Source organism: Bos indicus x Bos taurus, chromosome 10 (assembly GCF_003369695.1).
Source record: "Bos indicus x Bos taurus breed Angus x Brahman F1 hybrid chromosome 10, Bos_hybrid_MaternalHap_v2.0, whole genome shotgun sequence".
In the NCBI taxonomy this organism is placed as follows: Eukaryota; Metazoa; Chordata; class Mammalia; order Artiodactyla; family Bovidae; genus Bos; species Bos indicus x Bos taurus.
The window spans coordinates 82173043-82193873 of NC_040085.1; the positions used below are offsets into that span (position 1 = coordinate 82173043).

General features: G+C 49.0%; 1 protein-coding gene across 1 annotated transcript in view; it reads left to right on the top strand.

Moving 5' to 3' along the window:
- The first annotated feature begins 7133 nt into the window (after nt 1-7133).
- Nucleotides 7134-20831, top strand: part of TMEM63C (transmembrane protein 63C) — a 78429-nt gene continuing 64731 nt past the window's right edge. Inside the window, 1 exon segment of the mRNA XM_027552516.1 lies at nt 7134-7428. The gene's annotated coding sequence lies outside the window, so the exon portion shown is untranslated.

Consider the following 20831-nt stretch of genomic DNA (forward strand, 5'->3'; position numbering starts at 1 on the left):
AAAGTGTTAATAGTGATGTAGTTCTGCCTTGGAAACACTGTCCCTATCAGTGGCTACGTTTACTTCTGGATCCTATAGCAAAATCTGCGGACTTTCAAGATCGTTACTTCCAGGCCCATCCCCCACCTTCTTACAGGCTGCTTAGCAATCTGACCCAGCACCAGCCTTGGGGTGATGGGGACAACAGTGTAGCTCTGCTGCCTTGAAACCTAAAATCCTAGGAGTCGAAGTGATGTGAAACCAACAGTGAGCACGCCGAGCTAACTTTCCCGGGCCTCCCGCTTTTTCCCTCCCATTTTGAGTTTTCCTGAACATCTCATCTGGACAGTGCAGAAAGGCCACGCCCTGTTGTGTAGGCTGTGTTCAGTTGTATTTGGTTTTGGAATTACAACCAGTTCTGCAATGAAAATCCTGAGCATGTTGGCCTTCTGAGTTCAAGAGAGTGTTTCTGATGAAATGATTTCTAGACAACAGGAGTAGGGTCAACCTGGGCTCTTAACACTCTTGGCTAAGAGGGCTATGCTCCTGAAGCTCTCCATCAGGGTATTTTGGGACCTCAGGCAACTTCACTGCTCAATCGTCCACATCAGCTCGTGAAACCACTAAGCTCTGGAATCTAAGGTAACACGGATTTCACCCCCTTAGCAATTAAGGAATATTTATTTGAGTCATCATTGTGCCAGATACTAGGAATAGAAAGAAAAAGGAGATACAATCTGATTTAAAAAAAATATTTATTTATTTGGCTGCACTGGATCTTACTTGCAGCACACAGGGTCTTTATTGGCGGGATGCAAACTCCTAGTTGTGGCATGTGGGATCGAGTTCCCTGACCAGGGATGGAACCCTGGCCCCCTGCCTTGGGAGTCTTAGCCACTGGACCACCAGGCAAGTCCCTACAAGCTGATCTTAAAAGGATTTATAATCTAGTGGGGGAGAAGGTACATATCAGTGAATCAAACCTCTACTTTCTGGCCCATCAGGAAAGGTATTATTTTGAATAGATGCTGAAGGTGTCTACCCTTAAGCATGCAAGTTTTATGTCAACTATTTTCTATCATATTTACTTTCTAAATATATCACATAGTTGCTTTTCTTTCAATATAAAATATTCTGTCACAATTAACTTTCTTTTAATGATTCAAGCGGAGAAGGCAACGGCACCCCACTCTAGTACTCTTGCCTGGAAAATCCCATGAATGGAGGAGCCTGGTGGGCTACAGTCCATGGGGTTGTTAAGAGTCAGACACGACTGAGCGACTTCACTTTCACTTTTCACTTTCATGCATTGGAGAAGGAAATGGCAATCCACTCCAGTGTTCTTGCCTTGAGAATCCCAGGGACAGGGGAGCCTGGTGGGCTGCCGTCTATGGGGTCGCACAGAGTCGGACACGACTGAAGTGACTTAGCAATGATTCAAGATTGTTGTGACCATTTCCAACATTATCCTGTAATATAACAGTGCCACCAAGGCTTCTTGGCATGATCCTGAACTGAATGATCCCAAACTCTGAGTTTGTTTTACAGGTGTTTCCTCTCCTCTCACTCTAGGCTTTTGCTAATTTCACTGTGCTTTCAGTTTAATGAAAACTTTCTCCTTCCAATATGCTGCTCCCCATCTACTGTGGGCTTGAACAATCAGGTTTATCAGTAAGGCTCTTGGTCCAGCTATTGTCACAGAGACCAAGGTGTCAATGGTCCAGGGCTCTTCTCCTCTAGGTCATCATGAAACAGGTTCTTAAGGTCTTGTTGATCGGCCAACCTTAGGATGCTGTCCTTGGCAGCAGCATCAAAGATGCCCCCATTTCCATTCCCATGTCCATGGTCCAGTCTGCACAAAGGGAAAGAGCAGTGGAGAGCAGGCAACTTCCTTTTAAGAATGTGGCCCAGAGATGAAACAGATCACTTCCACTCACATTCCATTGGCTATAAGTTAGTCCCATTGCTGCACCAGCCTGCAAGGGAGGCTGGGATATGTAGTCTCTAACAGGGTAGCTGTGTATCCAGGTTTTAACCTTGGAAGCTCTACTGCTAAAAGAAAGAGCAAAAGAAAGGACATAAGTGGACACTCAGTAGTCTCTGCCACCATGGAGCTGTTGAAACTGTGTAGAATAAACGTAGGTGGGCTGTCACTGAAGACACAAGCCGCTGTCCTGCAGATAAAACGTCTGATTTGGACAGTTGACAGTACTATCTGTTTGGGTTGCTCAGATGCCTTTTGGGTCTTCGTTGTTATTCTGGATTATGTTCCCAGACAAGACACTAGAGGTTAAGAAAGCAGTCACAAAGACAACTCTCATCATCTTTCAGAGATCTTCCACCTCAATCCACATGAGTGAGAACATGAAAATGTTTTCAGCACCCACAGACCAGAAGCAACTTTCTCTAGAAGATTCTCAAGGCCACAGCTATTCATAAAAGCCTCAGCTATTCATACCCACACACCTTCACACCTTTACAAAGCACCTTCTACCAGCCTGACACTCATCTAGGTTGCTGGTGTTCAGCTGTTTGGGACGTGGGGTCGTCTCTTTGGGGGCCACCATATAATCCACCTGGTACTCCCATGGATTCTCCCTCCTCTTCTGTACCTCCCTGTATTGTACATACTTGACGCCTCCAGGAACTGGAGAGGGTTGGTACTGGCTCAGCAATTTTATCCTGTAGCTGCTGTTCAAAAACTTTCCATGGCTCCCTTTGCCTACTAAGTAAAGCCTAAACTCCTAAGCCCCATGTTCAAGAACATTCTGGCCTTGGTTCCCAGTAGAGGGTATGTTAAGGGATATGGCTCATCCAGGGAGGCTGGTTCCTAGGTTCTGTGTGGATGGCATCTTGGCATAGGGGGTTGGAAAGCTGCTGCTGCTGCTGCTCTGGGTCTGGACTAGAACACCCACTACTCAGTCTCTTCACAGGACACTCAGTCAAGGACACCTGGAAATTTCAGTACTAGGGCCTCCCCTCCATTCTATCTAGGTCCTTCCTGGGAGAGATTAACACTGACTGGGAATCTTCCGTTTGTGGAAAACTAAGTTAAATACTTGACATGCTTTTTATATTCACAGTGACTCTATGCTGTTATTCAGCTGCTCAGTTGAGTCCAACTCTTTGTGACCCCATGGGCTGCAGCACATCAGGCTTCCCTGTCCTTCACCACCGCCTGGAGCTTGCTCAAACTCATGTCCATTCAGCCAGTGATGCCATCCAACCATCTCATCCTGCCCTCAGTCTTTCCCAGCATCAGGGTCTCTTCCAAAAAGTCAGCTCTTCAGAGCAGGCGGCCAAAGTATTTGGGCTTCAGTGTCAGCATCAATCCTTCTAATGAATATTCAGGATTGATTTCTTTTAGGATTGACTGGTTTGATCTCCTTGCAGTCCAAGGGACTCTCAAGAGTTCTGCAGCACCACAGTTTAAAAGCATCAATTCTTCTGCACTCAGCTTTCCTCATAGTCCGACTCTCACATTCATACATGACTACTGGAAAAACCATAGCCTTGACTAAACAGACCTTTGTTGGCAAAGTAATTTCTCTGCTTTTTAATACGCTGTCTAGGTTCATCATAGATTTTCTTTTTAGGAGCAAGCATCTTTTAATTTCACCATCTGCAGTCATTTTGGAGCCAATAAAATAAAGCCCGTCACTGTTTCCATTGTTTTCCCATCTATTTGCCATGAAGGGATGGGACCAGATGCCATGATCTTAGTTTTTTGAAGGTTGAGTTTTAAGCCAGCTTTTTCACTCTCCTCTTTCACCTTCATCAAGAGGCTCTTTAGTTCCTCTTCGCTTTCTGATATAAGGGTGGTGTCATCTGCATATCTGAAGTTATTGATATTTCTCCTGGCAGTCTTGATTCTAGCTTTTCACATGATGTACTTTGCATATAAGTTAAATAAACAGAGTGACAATATACAGCCTTGACGTACTCCTCTCCCAATTTGGAACCAGTCCGTTGTTCCATGTCTGGTTCTAACTGTTGCTTCTTGATCTGCATACAGGTTTTGCAGGAGGCAAGTAAGGTGGTCTGGTATTCCCATTTCTTTAAGAATTTTCCACAGCTTATTATGATCCACATGGCCAAAGTCTTTAGCGTCGTCAATGAAGCAGCAATAGATGTTAATCTGGAATTCTCTTTCTTTTTCTATGATTCAATGGATGTTGGCAATCTGATCTCTGGTTCCTTTGCCTTTTCTAAATCCAGCTTGAGCATCTGGAAGTTCTCAGTTCACGCACTGTAGAAGCCTGGCTTGGAGAATTTTGAGCATTATTTGCTAGCGTGTGAAATGAATGCAGTTGTGCAGTAGTTTGAACATTCTTTGGCATTGCCTTTCTTTGGGATTGGAATGTGAAAACTGATCTTTTCCAGTCCTGTGGCCACTGCTGAGTTTTCCAAATTTGCTGGCATATCGAGTGCAGCACTTTCACAATATCATCTTTTAGGATTTGAAATAGCTCAGCTGGAATTCCATGTGGATCCATGTGGTAGATACTATTATTGGACTCCTTTTATTTGCATTATGATACTCATCTTACAGATGTGAAAATTAACCTTGGAGCAGTTAAGTAACTAGTACAAAGTCACACAGCTAGTAAGAAGCAGAGCCCTGGTTTTTTTTATTTTATTTTATTTTTGGCTGTGCTGGGTCTTGGTTGCCGTGTGGGTTTTTCTCTAGTTGTAGCAAGCGGAGGCTACTTTCTAGTTGCGGTACGTGGGCTTCTCATTGTGGTGGCTTCTCTTGTTGCCGAGCACAGGCTCTAGGGCGTGCAGTCTTCAGGAGGTGTGGCACGTGGAGGCGGTAGTCGCAGCTCCCGGGCTCTAGAGCCACAGGCTCAATAGTTGCGGTGCACGGGCTTAGTTGCTCTGAGGCACGTGGGATCATCCTGGACCAGGGATGGAACCCGAGACTCAAGCATTGGCGGATGAATTCTTTATCATTGAGCCACCAGGGAAGCCCAGAGACCAGTTTTTTTTTTTAATATTTATTTTTATTTACTTGTTTGGCTGCACAGGGTCTTAGTTGTGACATGTGGGATCTAGTTCCCCAACCAGGGATCAAACCCAGGGCCCCAGCATTGAGAGCTCACAGTCTTAGCCACTGCACCACCAGGGGAGACCACAGAGCCCAGTTTTGAACCAAGGTTCAACTAGATCCAAAGACCATGTTCTTTCCCCTTAACATGGGATCCTTCTAAAAGAACAGCTATCACCCGCATACTTAAGAGGCTTACTCCTTTCACTCTGGGGTCAGACACTAGTTCTGAAATGAGGAAGCACAGACAGAGGACATGCTGCTTGTGTCCAGGTTTTACTCTCTTCCACCTGTATCGGAACAACAGCAGCAAAAGCAACAACTAATATTCACTAAACATTTACTCTGTGTACAATAGCTCATTTAATCTTCACAACTGCCTCTTAAGGTTGTTATTATTATTCCCCCCATTTTTCATATGCAAAGAAAGAAGTTCAGAGAGTTTAAGTCCCATATTTAGATGGCCCAACTGGGATGTGAATCCAGGCAGCTAGCGGTCTTAAACATTACTTTTGTGTTTACCTTGTTTATCTTTGTTCCCACCAGCCTTTATCCTAAAGAGAGGAATAGAAATGTTAGGGTCCAAGGGGCCTTACACCCCAACTAGCCCTCCCCTCTCAGGATTACAGATGAGAAAGAAAAATAAAGACAGAGACATCAAGCAAGTTACCCAAGATTGCACAGCACACTAATAGCTGAGCCAGGACTAGAACCGGCCCTTGATACACTGTTGCTATTACATGATAGATAATCCAAAAGCCTTCCTGTCCCAGGAATGAATAAATAAATGAATGGGTGGTGAGTGAAGACATGGACGGATTTCAGCAGAATGTGTAGTGGCTCATTTGGAGTTTTGATGGCACTTTGCTGTTTCTCAGTTGCTCAGTTGTGTCCAACTCTTTGCGACCCCATGGACTGCAGCACACCAGGCTTCCCTGTCCTTCACTATCTCCTGGAGTTTGCTCAAACCCATGTCCATTCAGTCAGTGATGCCATCCAACTATCTTGTCCTCTGTCACTACTGGTTCAAAAGAACCCTGGGGGTGGTGGAGGGGATGGGGGCAGGTGCAGGGCAGGGAGAGACATGACCAGGGTGTGCCAGCCTCGGGGGAGCACTGCTGCCTATGGGGAGTCAACGCATGAAAGCCTAGCTACCCTCGGACCCGCAGTGTCTCATGACTCGATGTTCACACATTTCCACTATGGCCTTCTTAGTGGACTGCGAACAACTCTGTCAATATCTTAGCATTATATGACTGTTAAAAGAGTCACTTTCGAAGATTGGTCAGCAGCCCGCCTCTCCCATTAGCCCTTGTACTGCAATTACTGGATAAGGTCTATTAAATAAACTTGCTGAGGCCCCTTCCTGGGAGAAAGGAGAGTGGCTTGACTTCCCTGGTGGCTCAGATGGTAAAGCGTCTGCCTACAATGCGAGAGACCTGGGTTTCATCCCTGGGTTTGGAAGATCCTCTGGAGAAGGAAACGGCACCCCACTCCAGTACTCCTGCCTGGAAAATCCCATGGAAGGAGGAGCACGGTAGGCTACAGTCCATGGGGTCGCAGAGTCGGACACGACCGAGCGACTCCACTTTCACTTAGTTCGTTACACTGACTTTTGGGGGTTCAAACACTGGCACCTGCCTCCTGGATCAAAACGAGTGTCTCTAGCAGAGTAGCCAGGACTTTGAAAAAAACTGGAGACCTACAGGAACTGTGGTCCCTGGCAAACTAGAAGAGACAAAACCCACTCTCTTGGGCCTCCCGGGCAGGGCTGTGGCCAATCTGTAGATCTTCCCTTTGCTGGGGAAGAAGAAAGAACTGGGTACTGGCCCCTGGGCGGGGCTGAGCACAGCTACCTTTGTGCGGGGCTGGACGTCTCTCCTGGCTTTGACTTTTTTTCTGGCGGGGTTGGGTGGGTTGCAAGGCGGACGTGCCTGGGAGGAGACCTTGAAGTAGGGGACAGCCGGAGAGCAGCAAGACCAGAGCTTCTGGTGTTGGGGACCCAGAGCTTCCGAGTGTCTCCCACAAGGGAGCAGCAGCCTTGTAGATTTGCTGTGGTAATTTGCAGACGGTTCCTGGTAGCTACAAGGTCTCTGAGGCGGAGCCTGGGCCTTCGCATAGGAAAAAAATCCAGCCTGGGTTCCCCGGCGGTCCAGCAGCACTGGGGCGGGGCCGAGGTTGGCGGCGGCCGGGGAGGAGCCGCGATGCCGCTCCCATGGTGATGCTGCGGGGAATTTGCTGACCGTCCCTTGCCAGGTGGGGCTGGCTTCGAGCAGGCCAGCGCGGAGGAGGACCGGCGGGCAGTCTCCTCCCAGGTAGGGAGCGTGTCGCCTGGCCTCACATTCCGGCCGCCTGCCTACCTTGCCTGGCGCTGGGGCCGTGGCGCCGAAGGCGCAGACGTGGTGAGCACGCGGGTGGGATGCTCCAGAAGCGATCCGGCTGGAAGAAGGGGCGCGGAATCCCGGTCCTGGACAGGGGTAGGGGTGGTGATGGGTGGGGGCAGTACTGCTGGCTCTACGCTTTCCGGGACCTCGGACCCTGAGGGATGGGGGCGGGGGAGACTGCGCCATACTCCCCGGTGGCTCGGGCTCTCCCCCAGCCTGGACCCGGGGGAAGGGTGGAAGGAGCCGCCCACCAGGAGGGGGCCGTGGCTCGGTCGACCGTCTTCAGTGGGTCGGTAGAGGGTGGACAGGAGGCGGTCCTCCGCCGCCTGCCTTGTTGGTTGCCTCTCCGGACCACCTCCACGCCGGGATTCCCGGGGGCTGTGCCTCCGGCTCGCGGGGCTGGCCTGGGAGGGTGCGCTCTCCCCCGCAGTCTCCCCGCGGCTCTGAGTGATAGCAGCGTCAGCGCTGCGCTGCAGCGGGTGCGGGGCGGGGTGGGGGTGGGGGGTAGGGGTGGGGGTGGTCATCATTCCGTGCCGAGTGGGCTGGACTTCTGGGCCCTCAGGGGCACAATACCGCCACCTTTTCTCCTGTGCTTTCAAAGAAAGGCTCTTGCCTCCATCCTCACCTTGGCCTTGAGAGAAAAACTTTGGATTTGGATGATGGACCTGGGGACACCGTGGCCCGGGGCGGGGCGGGGGGTGGGGTGGGGTGGTGGTGCCGGTGGCTTCCCCCCAGAGTCGCTTAGCACGGTCCTACGGAGCTGACCTAGGTACTGCCTTGACCTGATGCTCTCTGGAGGGGCAGGGGTCAAACTTGCTCTCTAGACCTCTGGTCCAAGCTGGGGTGGACTCCCACCCGCCCCCTCCCCCAGGGCCCCCCTTTCCCCATTCCTGAGAATGCAGGGGCATAAGACTTCTGTGAGAGGCTCCGGAGTATCATGGTGTGAACATCTCAGGGGCGGAATTGTCTGAGGACAGGAAATAAAATGTTCATCTGAGCAGAGGAGCTACGGGGCCCCTGCTCTCCTTGAGGGCTCAGGGCGGAGAGTGAGCATTGTCTTCCGGGAGAAGAAGGCCCTTCCGGGCCTCAGTCTCGTGTACCAGCCCTGATGAAAGTCAAGTGGAACTTCCCAGGCAGCAGTGGGAAGAGCGGGGAATAGGGAGGTGGACTTTCTCCTCTCACAGCCTCGTCTCCCGGGAGAAGAGGTGGGAGAACGGAGAGCCGAGTCCGCCTTCTCTGAGCATCACACGCTGTGGTCCAGCCTTTCTCTCTCCCCAGCTCCTGTTCCCGGGAAGAATAGACTCTTGCCCTTGGAGGTGAACTTTTCCTGAATTTACCTTGCCTTCCTTCTCCCTGGCTCGGCTGGCTTTCTCTGGAGGGACACTGAGGCAGGCGGAGAGCCGTCTTTTATTTTAGAGCTGGAACCGGGCAGCATCACTGGGCAGGCCAGGGAGCTGAGTCGCAGAGGGTGTTCTGGGGCTCTCACCTGCACCCAGGTCTCCTGACTGCCTGGCCTACCTCCAGGCCGGCAGGATGAGGCCCCTTCCTCTCTGATCCTCCCCGACTTCACCCCCAGCACCCTAGTGAGGCCAGGCTGTGAGGACCTCCTGATGGGAGGGGACAGCTCCAGCATCTTCTCCTCCATTAAGATGTGTTTTCAAGTTTCTTAGGAAAGAAGCAACCTGAAGAGGGGAGCTAAAGGCACCTGGCTACCTTCCTGCCATGCACCCACAGTGGATACACAATTTCTGTGGGCCTCTCTGAGCCCTGGAGAAGGCAATGGCAACCCACTCCAGTATTCTTGCCTGGAAAATCCCATGGACAGAGGAGCCTGGCAGGCTACAGTCCACGGGTTCACAAGAGTTGGACACGACTTAGTAACTAAACCTCTGAGCCAGATGGCCTTGGGGCTAGCTGCTGTGGTCACAGCCATGGAGGGGGCCCAGGGGCATGGGGGACTTCAGCTATCTCTCTGCCAGCATCTCAGGATGGGAGGTCCTGCCCAGCCCATGAGCAGAGCAGTTACCTTGTGCCTGGTGCTTGAGTTGATGCTTTTCAGACACACCTTCTGAGCACAGAGCCCCTGAAAGCTGGCCCCTGGTGATTGCACAGCATGCCTTGCACTCCGTCATGACCACAGTAATCCTGGGGTGACCCTGTGGGACGGGGTGGGGTTCCCAGTAAACCATATGACAGCTAGCTGCCCATGGAGTGACAGTACAATGCCAGAGAGAGGAGTACTCACGGTGGGTCTGGTTCCTCTGCACCCCCCTCTCAGGCTTCCTTCTAACCCTTCTCCAGGAGAAAGGCCCCAGCCCCATGATCCAGGGATGCTGGTGGTGCCCCCTCCGGGCTGGCGGGGCAGAGGTAGGCTCTGAGACTGCTCGAGAAGAACCACTTACAGGGCACAGTACCTGGTTCTGGACCGAGCCCCGTTAGCTGGCGCTCTGCCCTCCAGGTTTCCCTGCCTGACAGCTGGGCATGAAAACACCTTCCTCAGATGGGTGGGGGGCTTGGGAAATATGTCAAGTGCTTATTGCAGGTGGGGAATTATTCCTGGAGACTCTGGAATTGAAGCCATCTACTTCCTGCCTCAATGGGGGAAAGGTGGCCATTCCCTCTATGAAGGATGCCTGACCCCCCATCCCGTGGCCAGTCTAGGGCACACTTCTGGGTTTGGAAGGCAGACCATCTCTCCCCAGCCCAGTTCAGGTTGTGCTTTGGGGCCCTGAGGACTTCCTCTCCCCCTTCTCCACCGTTGTGACATTTCACAGAATTTCCACACCATAAAATGCAGGTGACTGGTGGCACAGCGGACCTGCTCACACACCCGATCTTCCCCCCTGATTCTTGAATCCCTTGGACTCTCTAGTCTGGCTTCTTCCTCAGAAGCAGCTTGTGGAAGAGCCACAGAGATCATGGGTATCAAGTGCTGGGAGCTCTTTGCACAGAGTGTTGAGGGTGTGGGAAGGCTGCGGGGTATTCGGGGCCATGGGCAGGCTCACTCTGGGAGGCTGGACTGTAAGTGCTTAGGTGGAGCGCTCAGCTACGAGTAAGACTGGCAGCTCTTGGTGCACTGTTTCGCCTGAGCTGGGGCACAGCGTTCGCTCCTCTTCCCTCTCTGGGAGAGCAGTGGTTTTTGCAGGCCACTCCCACGTCAGCAGGGGTGGTGTACCCTGGGCCCCTTGTTCTTGCCCAGGAGGTGGCTGGTGCAACTCATGCAAAACAGGGTGACGGGGAAGCTGAGATGAGAATGTGGGCAGCTCATGAGGCATGCTGTGTCCTCGTTACAGTGTGTCTGGATTGCTTGGGGCCAACCGAGGGGGCGCTTTAGAAGAACATCAGTGACCAGTGTGTGCTGTGCTCTAGGGCAGCATTGCACCCACACTGCCATGGTCCTTCCCAGCACGCCTGGGGTTGGTCCTGGAACCTGCAGAAGCGGGGGTGGGGGGAAGGGTGCCCCACTGTCGCCTCCCGCTTCCTGGTGATCAGTAGTGTTCCCAAAGGGAACTGAAGCCTGGACCCCCACTTAGAAAACCAGGATCTAAGTGTCCTGGGCTCCCGCCTTCTGCTTTTTTCACCTTCCGTTCTGCTGTTTCACGCAAGCACCCTGAAGGCAGGCTCTGAAGAGCTGGGCTAGGGTAACTGAGGTCCGGCCCTGCCCTGTGCCTGCAGACCCTTGTTCAGGCTGAGTTGCGGCTTCTGGCAGCCTCAGAGCATCGGAGATAGAGAGGTCAGGCGAGCTTTTGGCCAGAAGCCTAGCCTGCCACACTCATGACTGAGTGGCCTCGCCAAAGAAGATGGCCCCAGAGATAGGAGCCTTCTCCTCCCCCTGACTGGATCTTCTCATAATCGAGTCCAGCCAGAGGGACACTGGCCTCAGGCCACGGGGTCCTGGCAAAAGAGCAACGCATCCTGAGGTCTGTGGAGATACCAATGAGCAAGACGCACCTCTGGCCAATTGGCCAGGGAGACAGATGGCTGTTTGCTGAGCTGTTCATGTGGTTGTCAGCTGTGCTTGATGGAGGGCTTGGGAACGTGGAGGCTGGCACACACATTACCTGAGGGCACTTGGGAGCTGGGCTTCCATCTGCTTCACTGCTTGCTCACTTCACCTCTGTGAGTCTTCCCTTCACAACGTGGTAGAATAACCCCTGGGGCTTCCCTGGTAGCTCAGCTGGGTAAAGAATCTGCCTGCAATGCGGGAGACCTGGGTTCAATCCCTGAGTTGGAAGATTCCCTGGAGAAGGGAACTCTAGCCACTCCAGTATTCTGGCCTGGAGAATTCCATGGACTGTGTAGTCCGTGGGGTTGGAAAGACCTGGACACGACTGAGCTACTTTCACTTTCAGAATAACCCCCAGTGCATTGGACCATTCAGCGGAGGGAAGCAGAAAAGTGTCTGGTATGAGACTGGTGATGGGGAGCCCCCCTCTTTCCCTTTGCTTACCCTTTTACCTGCTGAGTGGCCAGTGGTCCTGGGGTCTCTGGGCCAGCTGGTCAGGCTTCGGTGGCAGCGGCTGACCAACAGTGTTGGTGGCTCTGGGCACTGTTGGAGCTGAGCTGTTCCCTTAAAAAGAGCTTCAGATCCCTGTAGACCTTGTAGAGGGGAACATCTCAGAGCCAGCGTGTGTGTGTGTGTTGGGGGGGTAGAGGTGTCCTTCAGTACCACAAATAGGCTGGTACTGGGTCAGGGACCCTTCCTGGGCAGGGACCTAGTATGCCCTGGCCTGCGAAGTAGGCCAGGCTTTGGGGAGGCCTCCTCAGGCCCTGAACAGTGTCCCTGGCCTGAGATCCTGGTGCCATTCAGTGACCTCATGTTCCTTGTCATTCTTTTTTTTTTTTTTTTACTAGAGGGGCTGCCCTTTGTCGCAGAGGGCAGCAGAGGGTGAGATGGTTGGATGGCATCACTGACTCAATGGACATGAGCTTGAGCAATGTGAAGGGCAGGGAAGCCTGGCGTGCTGCAGTCCATGGGGTCACAAAGAGTCAGACACGACTGAGCAACTGAACAGCCACCACTGCACTCAGCCTTCGTTGCGGCGAGCAGGGGTTACTTTCTAGTTGTGGTGCACAGGCTTCTCACTTCAGTGGCTTCTCTTGTTGCAGAGCATGGGCTCTAGGTGCTCGGGCTTCAGTACTTGCGGTACATGGGCTCAGGAGTTGCAGCTCGCAGGCCCCAGAGCATAGGTTCAGTCACTGTGACACACTGGTTTCGTTACTCCACAGCATGTGGAATCTTCCTGGACCAGAGATTGAACCTATGTCTCCTGCATTGGCAGGTGGATTCTTAACCACTGGACCATGAAGGAGGTCCCCTTGTCATTATCTTTTAATCCTCTGTGAGCCGGCGTGAGTAGCCCAGGTGATAGATGAGAACGCTGAGGCTCAGAGAGGTGGTGATAGCCACAGCCACACCCATGCACAGACATGGCGGAGCCCACACCGGCCCAAGGTTGGTCTGTCTGCAGCAGAGGGCTCTTCCTCCCTGAGCATGGCTGACACCCTCAGGTCACCTGCTGCTGTCACTGCTGGTGGTTTTGCTGAAGTTGCTGAAGACAGGACTTGGGAGTGAAGGTCGTGCATTTTCCCCTTCCCCTCCACTCTGGGCAGGGTGCCCAGAGCTGGGTTCTGCTGAAGGACAGCAGAAAAAATGGAAGGATAAGATTCCCACACAACCCCTGCCCCACTGGGACACACCAAAGGTGTATTCAGGATGCCAGGTCCTGGCTCCATACTTCATGGAGTGGCTCCCTGGAGCCCTGGTCCTGTCATCTGTCCAGAGCAGCGGGGTTGGAGGGGCCGGGTGATGGGGTGGTGGGAGTGGGTAAGTGATGTGCAAGCCCCTGACCTGGGCCCCCAAGCTGCAAAGTGAAGGAGCACATGGCCTGGGGCCTGCTGCCTGCTGCCCTGATCTTTCCCCAGAGACAGAGGAGGGAAAGAGGTTGGGAGGAGCAGTCTCTCTCTGACCGAGGCCTTATTCCAGAGGCTGAGCAGCTACCTGCCTGTTCATCGAATGAATCATCTTTGAGCTAGGCTCTGACCTGGTTCCTTCTCACAGGCTCCCCAGAGCCTGCCACTGAAGACTCACCCTGGAGTAAGCCCCAGATACCTCTTTCAGTTTGCCCGCCTGCTTCCTTCATCCTGTTCCAGCTCAGAGGCTCTTCTTGTGTGGGGAGTGGGGGGAAATCCAATGAAGTTTTTACAAAATGCACACACCCTTACCTGCAGCTCGGCCAGGAACCATTACTCCAGCGAATCGAACGTGCCCTGGATTGTCTGACCCACTTCCTTCTCCCAGCCCAGTCCTTGTCCTCATCCCCATCCTCACTTGTTCAGAGTCTCTGTGTTCTTCAAACCCCGACTTGAACGCCACCTCCTCCATGAAGCCTTCCCTGGACCCCGGGCCAGAGGAGGTCTCACAGCCCTTAATGCACTTGTCTTATTTTGAGTCTGTCTCTTCTGCTAGACGGTGAGCTCATCCTTTCATTTATCAAGTGTTCATTGAGTGCCAGTCACAGACATGCCCTCCAGTAATTCACGGGGAAGGGGCGGGTAGGCGAGTCACCAGATGGTGACAACCGCTTCAGAAATGCTCTAATAATGGCAGTGCAAACACCAGGGGATGCTGGAGCAATGGCGGTTAAAGGTGACAGTGTACATCCTTTATGACCAGCAGTTTCACATCTGGCTGACTAATTACCCAGAGAAATTCACGCATGTGCATAAGGAGACGGTTCCAAGGATATCTAGGGCAGCAGTGTTCGAAACACAGAAAAAGAGGTCTCAACTCACAATGATGGAGTAGACAAAGATGTGATGTTGCGCAGCAGTTACAATATAAATAACTGGGGAATTTTATGTTTTGTAAGTTATGCCTCAAAAAAGCTGATGTATATACACACGTGTATTCATAGTATTATCATGAATCAGTCTCAAAAACATTATTGTGAAAAAAAGGAAATTGCAGAATAGTGCCGTTAGTGAAAATTTAATTTTAATAAAAATCACAAAACAATATCTATGTTTTATGGGCACAAGCACGTTGCAACGCTGTAATACCTACCAGGTTCGCGCTTGTGCTGGTCTTTGGAGGGGTGGAGGGAAGTCGCTGAGACTGACGGGAAAATAAACGAGTTCTAATTTGTCCGTAACACTTCTTTTAAGAAAGATTGGAAGCAAAAATAACAGAATGTTAGCGTTTGTATTTTTAAAACTTCCTTTTATTGAAGTGTCGTTGATTTACCATGTTGTACCAATATCTGCTGTACAGCAAAATGACTCAGTTATACACACATAGACATTATACTTTTATGTTCTTTTCCACTATGGTTTATCACAGGGTATTGCATATAGCTCCCTGTGCTTTACAGCAGGGCCTTGTTGTTTATCCATTCTATATATGAGAGTTTATATCTGCTCACCCCACACTCGCAGGCCTCCTCTCCCCCCACCCCGCCCCCCGGCAACCACTAGCCTGTTCTCTATGTCTGTGAGTCTGTTTCTGTTGTCGATTGCTTCATTTGTGCCACATGTGAGATTTCACGGGCTTCTCTGATAGTTCAGTTGGTCAAGAATCCGCCTGCAACATGGGAGACTGGGGTTCAATCCCTGGGTTGGGAAGATCCCCTGGAGAAGGGAAAGGCTCCCCACTCCAGTATTCTGGACCGGAGATTCCATGGACTGTACAGTCCGTGGGGTCACAAAGACTCGGACACGACTGCGCGACTTTCACTTAGATCCCACATATAGGTGATATCGTATGGTACAGTATTTGTTGTCTTTCTCCCTTTCCCAAGACCAGCACAAATGGCATTATTTCATTCTTTCTTATGGCCGAGTAATATTCCCTTGTGTGTATGTAGTGCCTCTTCTTTATCCATTCATCTGTCAGCGGACATTTTGGTTGCTTCCATGTCTTGGCTATTGTGAATAGTGCTCTTATGAACATAAGGGTGCGTGTATCTTTTTGAATTATGGTTTTATCTGGGTATATGCCCAAGTGCAATTGTTGGCTCGTATGGTAATTCCATTTTTAGTTTTCCATAGTGGCTGCACCGTTTCCATTCGCACTAGCAGTGTGCGCCCTCTCTAGCGTTAGGTCTTCGTAGACTTTGTCATGATGGCTATTCTGACCAGTGTGAAGTGGTGCCTTGTTGTAGTTTTGATTTGCATTTCTCTAATAGTGGTGTTGAGCATCTTTTCCTATGTCTACTGGCCATCTGTATGTCTTCTTTGGAGAAATGTGTATTAAGGTCTTCTGCCCATTTTTTTGATTGAGTTGTTTTTTGTTGTCGCTGTTGTTGAGTTGTAAGAGCTGTTCGTATATTTTGGAGATTAAGCCCTTGTCTGTCATATCATTTGCAAAGATTTTTCTCCCATTCTGTAGGTTGTCTTTTCATTTTTTGATGGTTTCCCTTGCTGTGCGAAAGCTTTTAAGTTGATTTGGGCCCACAGAATATGAACATTTGTTAATTCCGTTGATTTTATACTTTTAACCTTTTGGGACCTGAAATTTTTCAAAATTAAAATAAATTAGTAATCCAAGACATCAGAGGAAAGGCACTGGCTTTTCGCAGGGAAATTAGGAAAGGTTGCAAGAGGAGGTGGCAGCTGGGTATTGAAGACTGGAAGTTGGTGGGTTTAACTGGGTGGGGGAGTTGGGGAAAGGAGATCTAGGGTGTTCAAGGCCAGGGAGTATGTGGGCAGGCTCTTTGTACTTTTAAAAAATATTTAAACATTTATTTATTTGGCTTTGCCAGGTCTTCACTGCGGTACGTGGGATCTGTATTGCAGCATGTCAACTCTTGCTTGTGGCTTGTGGGATTCAGTTCTCTGACCAGGGATCAAACCCGGGCTCCTTGCATTGACAACATAGAGTCTTAGCCGCTGGACCACCAGGGAAGTTCCTCTTTGTACTCTTAAAATGTTTGCCAAGCTGCCCGTCCCCTGCCACCTTCCTCATTCTCATCCTGAGCTCGTTCTAGCTCCTCCGCTTCTGGGATGTGCACACAGTAAATAGGGTCTTGAAAAAAAAAACAGTCATGTGTCCTTTTATGATTTTTTAAAGTGTAGATAATCTAACGTGAGCAGGGGGAAGAATGAGCCAAATATGTAAAACTGAACATTAAAATGGAGACGTAGCCAGTGATACAGACAAAATAGAATTCTATAAGGATACTGTGCTCAACCACACGCACATTTAGCTGAAAATCAGCTAAAATTGATAGTTTTCTGTGTGCTGTGCTTAGTCGTGTCTGACTCTTTGCGACCATCCCATGGACTGTAGCCCACCAGGCTCCTCTGTCCATGGGGATTCTCCAGGCAAGAATACTGGAGTGGGTTGCCATGCCCTCTTCCAGGGGATCTTCCCAACCCAGGGATCGAACCCAGGTTACTGTCATTACAGGTGGATTCTTTACCTTCTGACCACCAGATAAGCCCAAGAATGCTAGAGTGGGTAGCCTATCCTTTCTCCAAGGGATCTTCCCAACCCAGGGATTGAACCCAGGTCTCCCTCACTACAAGTGGATTCTATACCATCTAAGCCACCAGAGAAGCTCAGATAGTTTTCTGAGAAAATGCAAATCATCAGCTTGACCCCAGAAGAACTAGAAAAACCTCAACAATAATCATGAAAGAAACTGAATTTTCATAAACTCCACTCCCAAACACCCAGGTTTAAACAGCTCTTAATTTCTATCAAACCTTCAGGGAAGAGAGAATTCCAATGTTCTTTAAACTGCATCAACTGTGCGAGATCATAGAGAAGGAAACACTCCATAATAGTCTATGAAGCCTGCACAACACAGACAGAAACAGCCCACACAGGAAAAGAGAAAAAATACTAGAAAAAATCTCATCTATGAATATTGGTGCAAAATTCATATATTAACAGAAACAAATAGAATCACACAACATTATGCTTAGAAAATGAATACACCATGAGCAAGTGGGGCTATCTTCCAGAGATATAGATTCAATGTTAGGAAAACTATTAACATAATTGAACAAAACAATAGTTCAAAAGAGATGAGAAAATGACATAAACAGCTCCATAAATGCTAAAATGCCTAAAAGGCATTTGATAAAATTCAACGTATGTCCCTGATTTTAACTCGTATTTAATAGGAATAGATGGATATTGCTTAAAATTTTACGTGTGTGTGTGTGTGTGTGTATGTGTGTACAGAGACATACACACAAGGAAAAAGTGACCACCGTTACCTTCATCCTTTAACACTTCTCTAGAAGTGCTAGCCGATACAAAATTTGAAAATATGGGTTATGAAAGGAGACCAGTTTACCAGTTTAAATTGTAGATGATAAGATTGGCCATCTGGAGAAAAAAAGAACAAGACAGTCCACTGAAAAACTATTAGCAATAATAAAGGAATATACTAAGATGGGACTTCCAGGTGGCACAGTGGTAAAGAATCCGACTGACAATGCAGGAGATGCGAGAGATGAGGGTTCAATCCCTGGGCCAGGACGGTCCCCTATAGGAGGAAAGGGCAACCTGCTCTAGTATTCCTGCCTGGAAAATTCCATGGACAGAGAAGCCTGGAAGGCTACAGTCCATGGGGAGTTGGACATGACTGAGCAACTGAGTGCACACACTCACACGCACATACTAACATGACTGCTAATCACTATTCAGAACAAAAACGTATAGCTTTCCTGTGTATAACTTTAGCCTGTTTTGCAATATAGAGAAAGAAAATATAATGTCAGTAAAGGTGCTAAAAATCATTAAAAGTGAGCCTAACTGGAGGGGAGAAGAACAGCTCTTATTACTGCTGCTCACTCTTGGTTCTCAACACTTAGAACAGGGCCTCACACACAATTACAGATACTTGTTGAGTGATGGAACTGGCTCATAGATAGAGGAAACAGAAAATACCTGTTAAGACCCAGACACAGTTACTAGGTGGTGATGGTAATAGCAGTCACCAATGAACAGTAGTTCCCCTGTGCCAGGCACTGTGCCATGGCCCTCGCTGCAGCCTAAAACACAGTCTTTCGTGGAGAATATTCTGTGTGCACTTGCGAAGAACATGTATTCTGCTTCTCTTAGGAGGAGTGTTCTGTATATGTCCACTGGGTTTAGTTGGTCGATCAGATCAGATCAGTCTCTCAGTCGTGTCCGACTCTTTTCGACCCCATGAATCGCAGCACGCCAGGCCTCCCTGTCCATCACCAACTCCCAGAGTTCACTGGGACTCACGTCCATCGAGTCAGTGATGCTATCCAGCCATCTCATCCTCTGTCGTCCTCTTCTACTCTTGCCCCCAATCCCTCCCAGCATCAGAGTCTTTTCCAATGAGTCAACTCTTCGCATTAGGTGGCCAAAGTACTGGAATTTCAACTTTAGCATCATTCCTTCTAAAGAAATCCCAGGGCTGATCTCCTTCAGGATGGATTGGTTGGATCTTCTTGCAGTCCAAGGGACTCTCAAGAGTCTTCTCTAACACCACAGTTCAAAAGCATCAATTCTTCGGTGCTCAGCCTTCTTCACAGTCCAACTCTCACCTCCATACATGACCACAGGAAAAACCATAACCTTGACTAGACGAACCTTTGTTGGCAAGCTAATGTCTCTGCTTTTGAATATGCTATCAAGGTTGGTCATAACTTTCCTTCCAAGGAGTAAGCGTCTTTTAATTTCATGGCTGCAGTCACCATCTGCAGTGATTTTGGAGCCCAGAAAAATAGTCTGACCCTGTTTCCACTGTTTCCCCATCTATTTCCCATGAAGTGATGGGACCGGATGCCATGATCTTCGTTTTCTGAATGTTGAGCTTTAAGCAAACTTTTTCACTCTCCTCTTTCACTTTCATCAAGAGGCTTTTTACTTCCTCTTCACTTTCTGCCATAAGGGTGGTGTCATCTGCATATCTGAGGTTATTGATATTTCTCCCGGCAATCTTGATTCCAGCTTGTGTTTCTTCCAGTCCAGCGTTTCTCATGATGTACTCTGCATATAAGTTAAATAAGCAGGGTGACAATATACAGCCTTGACGTACTCCTTTTCCTATTTGGAACCAGTCTGTTGTTCCCTGTCCAGTTCTAACTGTAACTTCCTGACCTGCATACAAATTTCTCAAGAGGCGGATCAGGTGGTCTGGTATTCCCATCTCGTGAAGAATTTTCCACGGTTTATTGTGATCCACACAGTCAAAGGCTTTGGCATAGTCAATAAAGCAGAAATAGATGTTTTTCTGGAACTCTCTCGCTTTTTCCATGATCCAGCAGATGTTGGCAATTTGATCTCTGGTTCTTCTGTTTTTCTAAAACCAGCTTAAACATCAGGAAGTTCACGGTTCACATATTGCTGAAGCCTGGCTTGGAGAATTTTGAGCATTACTGTACTAGCGTGTGAGATGAGTGCAATTGTGTGGTAGTTTGAGCATTCTTTGGCATTGCCTTTCATTGGGATTGGAATGAAAACTGACCTTTTCCAGTCCTTTGGCCACTGCTGAGTTTTCCAAATTTGCTGGCATATTGAGCGCAGCACTTTCACAGCATCATCTTTCAGGATTTGGAATACTCCACTGGAATTCCATCACCTCCACTAGCTTTGTTCATAGTGATGCTTTCTAAGGCCCACTTGACTTCACATTCCAGGATGTCTGGCTCTAGGTCAGTGATCACACCATGGTGATTATCTGGGTCGTGAAGATCTTTTTTGTACAGTTCTTCTGTGTATTCTTGCCACCTCTTCTTAATATCTTCTGCTTCTGTTAGGTCCATACCATTTCTGTCCTTTATCGAGCCCATCTTTGCATGAAATGTTCCTTTGGTATCTCTGATTTTCTTGAAGAGATCTCTAGTCTTTCCCATTCTGTTGTTTTCCTCTATTTCTTTGCATTGATCGCTGAAGAAGGCTTTCTTATCTCTTCTTGCTATTCTTTGGAACTCTGCATTCAGATGTTTATATCTTTCCTTTGCTCCTTTGCTTTTCGCTTCTCTTCTTTTCACAGCTATTTGTAAGGCCTCCCCAGACAGCCATTTTGTTTTTTTGCATTTCTTTTCCATGGGGATGGTCTTGATCCCTGTCTCCTGTACAATGTCATGAACCTCATTCCATAGTTCATCAGGCACTCTATCTATCAGATCTAGGCCCTTAAATCTATTTCTCACTTCCACTGTATAATCATAAGGGATTTGATTTAGGTCATACCTGAATGGTCCAGTGGTTTTCTCTACTTTCTTCAATTTAAGTCTGAATTTGGCAATAAGGAGTTCATGATCTGAGCCACAGTCAGCTCCTGGTCTTGTTTTTGCTGACTGTATAGAGCTTCTCCATCTTTGGCTGCAAAGAATATAATCAATCTGATTTTGGTGTTGACCATCTGGTGATGTCCCTGTATAGAGTCTTCTCTTGTGTTGTTGGAAGAGGGTGTTTGTTATGACCAGTG